At 36.4% G+C, this 8,855-nt stretch overlaps 1 long non-coding RNA gene across 4 annotated transcripts; it reads right to left on the bottom strand.

The window, feature by feature from the left end:
• Positions 1 to 349: 349 nt before the first annotated feature.
• On the bottom strand, positions 350 to 7,074 carry LOC122405931 (uncharacterized). 4 transcript variants are annotated; one of them, XR_006259848.1, is made up of 5 exons: positions 6,614 to 7,074; positions 4,879 to 5,963; positions 4,488 to 4,789; positions 2,158 to 3,038; positions 350 to 1,283 (listed from the first exon to the last, which is right to left on the bottom strand). It is a non-coding gene; the product is annotated as an uncharacterized lncRNA (long non-coding RNA). The 4 variants fall into 4 exon arrangements; XR_006259849.1 differs by having other exon boundaries at positions 2,164 to 3,038; positions 4,581 to 4,789; XR_006259847.1 differs by having other exon boundaries at positions 2,164 to 3,038; positions 6,614 to 7,073.
• Positions 7,075 to 8,855: the final 1,781 nt, after the last annotated feature.

Raw genomic sequence — 8,855 nt, 5'->3', positions numbered from 1 at the left:
GATACTCTAAAACGGTGTTTGACGATTACCGTGTCTTCAGTACTTGCAATATCTGAGAAACTAAACGGTAGAACTACTTTTTTTTTTTTTTTTTTTTTTTTTTTTTAATCGATTCGTTCGATTTTTCTGCGCGACATATATTTTTTTCAAAATTTTCGTCAGAAATCGGGTTTTGGTATTGAACAACCTTAAAACGAAATGAGTTATTGAATCGCTTTTTTGACGTATCGTTTTTGTGTCGGCCAACCCCACGGTCGGGGCAAGTCGACTCTGGCATTAGGGCAAGTTGACTGTGGTACTATTTTTACCTGATAATCAACTACGTATTATTGAAATTAATAAAAACGGATAGTTATCAATATTATTTATTTGGTTATTCGAACAATCAATACAAAATGTTGACATAAGTGAATGTAAAGATAATTTTTGTCCCTATGTGTGAGAAAAAGGAATATTTGATCTTCATCTTCGTCATCAAAATCAGAATTGCAGTTTTTACACACATAGAATATTATTTTTTACTGGCACACCTTGAGTGGGCTCATTTAGAGCACTACGTCGACACATGTGTTAACCAACTCCATACCACCGTTGGTCTATTTACTTCACTTTTTTTTCAGCAACAAAATGTTCTACCAGCAAATTATAATGATAATTGAGAAAAATATTATCGACAATTACAGTTCAATATACGAACATTCATGTGGAGGATTATTCTAATAATTGGAAAAAAATTCGAGGCAGCAGGAGCTAGATAAGATTTGACGTAAAAATTTGGTTTTGTACCTGGATTTATGAAAATTCTTCACTGTTTAAACGACGTGTCGCTCCGACGCGTTCGGACACACGAGCGTATGTTTACATTCAGTAGTTTGTATGTTATTTTTTGTTAGTCAACTTGCAACTAGTCTCGGTCTCCCCTATCTACAAATATCTTTGTGATACAGACTATTTTCGCTTAGTACGTCAGACTCGATTTAACTATTGCTCGGATCGATCGCGATTATGGTGAATTTTAAATTTTATGAATGGTCCGTCGATGCGTTCGATTGAAATAACTAATTAAGCTGAATCGGTTTGAATCGAGCTTGGCCGATGTGAATAAGATCGCAAACTATGGTTACAACCAATCTGAACCCCATCCACGACCCATTTTCTGCACCCACTTTTTTGTACAGAGTACCCCCTCGGTGAAGATGCTTGTGGCGAGATTATTTTCACAAATCACCCCATAAATTTTGGGCTTTACCGCAGTATATGTAACCACCTGTGTTTGCTCGCACCTGAAATCAAAAGAGAGAGACCAATCGAAAATCCACCCTCCACTTCAATTTTCTTTCAGACTTTCCTTCGACCCTCTGACGACCGGCAATTTGATTTAACACAATGCAAACAGAGGAGGGGAGAGAACTGAGATCATCGTAAGCGTTGCGATGCACGGAAGAGTCGCGCAAATTCTATCAGAGTACAATCCTTCTTTGATGTAATTTATTTATACTTTCGCAGTCCTTTTATACAACTCTCGATTTTCGCTCTCCAATGATGAAAACAACATTTTGATCTTTTATGAGTTTGTGTATATTTCGAAATTATTTCCAATGCTTGAGAATTCCAAATTCAACGGGAAAAAATGTTTTAAGGCAGCGAAACAGAAAGCTCTACCAATCGAATCGTAATTTCACGAAGACGCTGATTGAAATCGACGCTTGAATGCCAATCTATGAAAGCCTACGTTATTGCAAACTTTGGACTCGTTAAGATTTATTATAATCAAGGGATTGACTGCGCTAATGGCAAAAAGCTGCGCTTTTATCAATCGTTGACTCGTTGTTGAATCGAAGATAAACGAAAATAAAATGAAAAACAATGATAAAAAATCATCTACGAATCAGTTAAAAACGGTAGTGCAAGTGGGTTTTCGAAAATCGAGATTGCACCCTTCACCGCGTGACTGATTGGTCGATACGACGATATGACAGTAGCGGTATTGTAAGCGGTTAGAAGATCGCTATCCTGCTAAGTGATTGCTCTTCGGATTAACCCTCGTGGGGCGGGGGGGGGGGGGGGGGGGCTGCAGGAGGCGATAAGCTCCGATGAAACGGACCGTCGAATGCGAATTGTCGCAAAATTGATCCATTGCATATAAAGCTCGCGTACATATACTTGTATCTCGGTTTGCCTCGTTGCAACCGCGAAGATTCTCCTCGAGTAAATCCCGGCTGTAATTAAGTTCGAGAGTCCCAGGACTGACACTGACGATTCGTGATTCTGTGCTGCCGCGATGCATCCGAACGCGCGTGTGTCTCGATCTCCAAGAGATCAGAGGGAGACAAGAAAAAAATGGGAATCTGAAAAAAAAAGAAGACGACGAATTGTTTGTCGATCATTGTGTCAATAAATTATTGGTATTTCGATAGGATTTTCGATGAGTTATATATTTTAGGTATTCGTTGAAATTGCGCCTCGGGAAAAGAAATTTTGTTGCAATTTTAAAATATTGTGCCGTTGTAAGTTTCGTAGACGTTGCGTAGACAAAATATTTTGTTTAACGTGCACAAAAATATATTCTGGGATTTCAATCAAATTTTTTTTTCAGTGCATTCATTTTGAGACAAAAATTTATAATGACTTCGTTATTCGTTTCCAATAAAAGGACATGGAAATTACAAGAGATCGATTACTCAAGAAAATCTTCCAGGAATGCATTTGAATTATAAAGAGCACACTGACGTAAAACGAAGAATGAGATCTACAGCACCAAAAACACGCTTGTAGTCAAGTTCCTTTTGTGATCTAAAGGTGTAAACATTTAAGGGTGAACAGTGTAAACGTTGGAATTTTCAATGTTTTTTGTTTATTTTGTAAATAAAAATTGGTTAGATGGATTTAAATAAAACCTTGTACGTATCATTTGCATACTTAGAAGTACTGGAAAAAAATGTTTTTTTAATTTTTCTCGTGGTATTTTTTGTACAACGGTCTGTTGAAAATGGGACCCCTTGAAACGGCGTTGACAGCAAATCTCAAAAATGGAACATCTGAAAACAAAAAACCAAAAAGGTTCTTGAAATATATGCTATTAGCTATCGCGTGACGAGGAGATTTTCAAAATATTGTTTAGAGAAAAAAAATGGCGACCATTTAAAGAAAAAAAATCACCATTTTTGTGGAATTTTCAGTAGAAAATTGTTTATAAAAGAAGAAAAAAAGTTATCAAAAAACGGCTACGTCATACTGAAAACATACGTTTTCCCTACAAAATGCAATTTGAATCAAGTCGCTGGGATAAAACTCTTTCCGTTTTGGTGTCAAAACCGATTCAAGTGGGTGCCATTTTCAACACACCATTTAGTTGTCGCAGTATACAAATTTTTCTTCGACAAATCAAATATAAAAAATTACGAAAGTTTTTTTTGTTTTTCTTATTATCATTTTGATTTTCTACGTATTCGAAACTCGTTTTATCGTTGTGTGCGTATGGCCACTGTTCTGATGCTCTGCCCTGGATATCGCACTGATACGAAGGCCAATGGGAACAGCAGAAAACACACTCGATGCGCACGGTTTTTACCGAGTTTCAGCTGTTTAGTAACACCGGAAATTCCAGAAGTCGGCTCCTCTCTCATTGTCAGTGAAAAAAGCCCCCCCAATTTTAAGAATTTTTTTACGCGCCACAGATAATAGCAAATCAATTTTATTTATCGTGACATCATAATACAATATATAGACAATATTTCCGGGATTTTTAAAACCCAAACATCAATAATTAACTCGATGGTAGCAAATCTTCAGAGGCACTTGAGAAAAAAGTTGTCCATTTTTTTCTCGATTTTTTGCATTTTTTGTGACACTTGGAAGTGAAAACACTGATTTTCGCCTAATAAATGAGCCCATTTGTTACTGTAAAATGAATAATTATGAAAAATTGGAAAAAAATTTTCGTAAATACATGGGCAATTGTATTCGGAGGTACCATGCCAAATTTCAAAAGGATCGGTCGAGTAGATTTCGATTTACACTGTTCACCGATGGACAATTGTTTGTTTAAATGCCTCTGCTACCATAAAGTCAATTATCGATATTCGAGTTTAAAAAATTCAGGAAATCTTGTTCATATATTGTATTAAGATGTCACAATTAATAAAATAGATTTGTATTGTCTGTAGCGTCTAAAAAAATTCTTAACATTTATTCAGCGAATCGACGTTACCTCGGCCTGAAAATCGATACTCAGCCAAAGGGCTCCTTCTTCATGAAAAAGCCTCGTCTAAGGCCGTCTCAACGTTCAGGATTGTTATCAATACTCAAAGAGTATAATTTTCCATCGAGCATTAAAAATTCCTTGAAATAAGATTCATAAATAAATCGTAATTTATAAATATTTTTGAATAACTATGCATACAGACGAATGAAGTTTTCATCAACAAAACAGTGACGAAAAATTGCGCATATTAGGAAGCGTTTAGGACGTAAATGGACACACATACGCCCTTTCGGTTGTCAACGAATGAAGCGCGATATCAAAGGTGATGGGATGGCCTCGTGGCTTTATTCTTTCTTATCTCATCATATCCTGTCACCTCTGCAGATCGTAATCGAAATAGCGGGCTTATTAGGTGCTTAAGTCCGAAAGGAGAACGAGAATCCTCCTCGGCAGCGCGCATGTCGTCCCTGCGGAGCGAGGGGGTCGCTCGTGGCACGCGCCCCCGTGTAATTCAATCGGCTATTTCGACAAAAGACCTCGTGTCCGGACTAGCCAACGGCCGTATACCAGAGATCCCTCTTAATCCTGCAAAAAAAGGTTACACAAAACCGACGTTTAAGTACCGCCATATACACAGACAGTTATGCCTCGTAATCTTCGCTTTTCGTATTTACTTAGCTGCTTCGCTTCTTGGCAGATGGAAACTGTTCCTGAGACGTTGCAACCCTTTCTAAAAACACGAAACACGATACTGGCCTTCACTATTATTCCGTTCGTTAGTCGGACTCTCTGATTTTAAATTCACGAATAAATACAATTTTAACGCAGCTCAAGTTCATCCACAAATTTTCCACTTTCGACTTGTTTTCGCTGCTCAAATATGAACATTCATTTTGATATTTAGACGAAAAAACAAAAACATTTAATCGATTATCACTTCAAAGTTCAATAACGTATGATCTGGCTTTCAAATTTAATTTGAGTTCACTGCGAATTTCAATATTTCGTGCGCAATTTGGGGCTTTGCGTTGTCGAATTTTCGCCCGGATAATATAGTGTATTATTCAAAGAGCCGCATTTCCTCGAGCCGAAACCTTTCAGCATTCTTCATCGGAGTCGTAAATGCACAAAATAATAATGCAGTGTGGAAATACGTTACAATGAAAACGAAATAAAATAAATTCGATGAATATACGATTCAAGGTAATAGTGGATGAGCTGCCAGTCAAAAAAGCTTCAATCTTTTTAACATCAAGAGTTATCATGAACGAATGTTCGGTTAATTTTTAAAATAAATATAAATAGTTGAAATAAATGTAAAGATTGACTGAGATGACGGTGGAAAAATCTTTGAAAATTGGTGAATAAAATTCAATAAAGTAGAAGTCTAAAAGTGTAACGCAAATACAAAAAGGAAATGGAAAAGTTTTAAAAGGATTTGATTATCATGTCCACGAATAATCCGGAATCTTAAAAACGTTTTTTTTCAATATAAACAATATTGATGAAGGACGAACGATCAATATAACGATATCGGACTTTAATTGTGTTGCAAAGCATCATATAGTTTTGCCGTTCGCTCTTCGAAAGCGATACACAACCCCCAAGATGGCTGCCATTGGGCGCTGACGGTGGTGGTGTGTGCTTGCTCGCAGGCGTATCGACGTTTGGCTTTTGGAGGGTTTCTCCGGAGGTAAGCTCATCGGAAATTGCAAGTCTTCCCTCCCCTGGAATAGCCCCTCTTTTGGCCCTCCCGGCCCTTGAAAACAAAGAAACATGAGTAATTGAATTTTTGTGTCATGTGAATTAACAGCAGAATCCAGAATTGCTTTGAGTATTTTCATTTGCCTTTTTTTCCGAAATTCATCTTCCCCAATATTTAAGAACGCACAGGCGCGAGCACTCTAATTTTTTATGGCTTACAAGCCAAGATTTCTTTTCTATGTCTATATTACATTTCAAGACCCCGTATCGACTCTTTGGTTGAAATATCAACAGTCGAAAAGTGTACAGAAATTAACACGTTGCTTATCGCCACAATGACTTTCTGGCCTCTTCAACCATCTTCAACTCAAAATTTCACATATTTCTAAATGATAAATATGTCAAAGATTAAAACCATTACTCGGATGAATTGAATCGCGGGGAATCCAACGGTACGTTAAAAAAAGGGGGCTCAACGGCCATCTGAATTAGAAATATTGAGCTGAAGACGACAAACGATGATAGAATCTTGAAATTTTTCAGGCCCATACGTCACTAACTGCGTTCAACGTTGTCAAACGTTGCCTTTTTGCAATGCACTATCGAATCATGTGTTTACTCTAAAAAACGGGTATGCGAACCGTCAAATTTTCGGCACATGCGAAGTAGGGTTCAACTTGAATATGGAATGAAAATTACACCGACCTTTCAATGGAAGTTGTTGTACTACTTGAGACACCATTTTTCAAAGTTTGGTATAATTCTTATTTTTACGACATTTTCGTGAAAGTTTTTTTGAAACTATTATTGATTTGGAACGTTCAATTAGTGAGCTTGTTGAAACTCTGCGTTTGGGTTTGTTTGGGTTTCGCTTTACATTGCTCACAGCAATGGATCGTCGCTCTTCGATCAGTCGATGCACAAATTTTCTATACAATAATCGATCAGTCGATGCACAAATTTTCTATACAATAATTCGTTGCAAAAATTTCCTCACGGTTAAACATGTATTTCACATTTTTTTAAATCGGATTGTTATTTCATGATTTTCCATTAACGAGCTATGAATGGGTTACAATTCGTCGTGAGATTTTTCCAGAAATAAAGGAAACTTTCGAAAATTTCACTTTCCCGCCGACGATTGCTTATTCAAGCGAGGAATCATTGTTTCTCCATTCCGCATTTTCGTCGACCGCATGAACATGTGCTTTTATAACTAATTCTGATTACTGAAAAAGCACACTCGCGGATCGAATATTTCCTGTAATCAGTTCAATTAAGTGTTGTCCAGTGGAAATCACGTTTTTCACTTTTTGTCATTATTCAAAATGTCTACGAGTTGGTTTAACGATGTATGGTACAAAAGTCTAAATAATTATAAATTGATCAAATTTGGTGATAATGTTCTTCAACATCAAGTGCGAAAACACAATTTTTTCAAAATTTTCTTCTGCTTAGTTATCGAGTAATCACGCGCATTAAAGCAGATTTCTTATGCCCGGAATATACAGAAACGCTATGCTTATGCACGTGAACTTTAGTGATCAATTACTCGATAATTGTGTAGGAGAAAAATCTTTAAAAATTCGTATTGTCAAATTTGGCACTAAAGAATGTGTTCACCAAATTTTATAAAATTCTTATAATTTTGAAATTTTTTATGTTTTTAGCATGGTTTAGCATGGCAGCATTGTAAGCCAGTACCAAATATCCTTAAGAGTATGGATCAGTCGACTAACCTCACTTGGAATTTTTGAAATTGAAATTCTCTGACACGGTTTGACCGATTAAAAAAAGGCTCTGTCAGCCTACGCAGAACGATGGCAAAAATCGACTGACAGAGCCTTTTTTTAATCGGTCAAACTGTGTCAAAGAATTTTTATTTCGAAATTTGCAGCTATCTCTCTCGCACTCACGGTTGCGATTTTCATCTAACACTATATGTAAGTGAGTCGGTATATATTTCCTGTATATCTTCTGATTGGAAAGTTGACACTGCGATATTTTACTACAGACGACGACTAACGAGATCACGTATCAAATTTTCTTATTTTCGAATCGATAAAAATATTTTTCTTTCCAAGGCAAACGATGCTTTATTTATTCTTCGGGTGTATCGAATGTACAATTTTCCGTGATAATAGATGTTTCATCGCAACTGTGAGTGGGAGAGAGATAGCAGCAAATTTCGAAATCGAAATTCGTTGACGGTTTGATCGATTAAAAAAAGGCTCTGTTAGCCCATTTTTGCCATCGTCCTGCGTATTTAATCTACCAATCAGTTATTTTTCGAGTGGAAAGGATGCAAATTTCCGAATTTTTGCTGTGCACCGATCCGAGATTCATCGATGATCAAAATAAGAAAAAAACTGAAACGTCAACAATAGCTTGTGTCTGAAAACACGCTTGGCGAAGAGCTTCCTTTGTTTACTGACTCGATGGCACCACATTCTAGCCTTCGTTCTGTGTTTATAAGCGGCGACCGTCGCGCAGGGACGGCAATCAACGGCGACCATAACGACAGTATTCCGAATATCTTTTCATCACTAAATATTAAGAATAAAAACTCTTCTTTCACGACTTTGGTCAAGTAATTTTGAATTTCAGACTGCAAATGGTCACTTGTCGGAAATTAAGAATGTATGACAGTCTTTCCATATTTTTTTAAAGAAATTAGCGTAATATATATTACGCTAATTTTATACTAATGCTATATTATATATAATAACTAATACTAATATTAGTAGAAAAGCGTTATCTTAATTTTTTAATCGTAAATAATATTTAAAAATTGTCAAAAACACTAATAACATTTTTTTGCAAAGATAATCGAATTTGAAAAATACTCCATTTCTTTTTCATATTCAAAAGCGCGAGTGGTTGTACTTCCGAAAGCCCAAAACCGAATTTTGCTATGAAATTTGGCATACACCTTCTATTTAGCAAT

This window comes from Venturia canescens, chromosome 2 (assembly GCF_019457755.1).
Source record: "Venturia canescens isolate UGA chromosome 2, ASM1945775v1, whole genome shotgun sequence".
Lineage (NCBI taxonomy): Eukaryota > Metazoa > Arthropoda > Insecta > Hymenoptera > Ichneumonidae > Venturia > Venturia canescens.
This window is presented reverse-complemented; position numbering and strand designations above follow the sequence as displayed.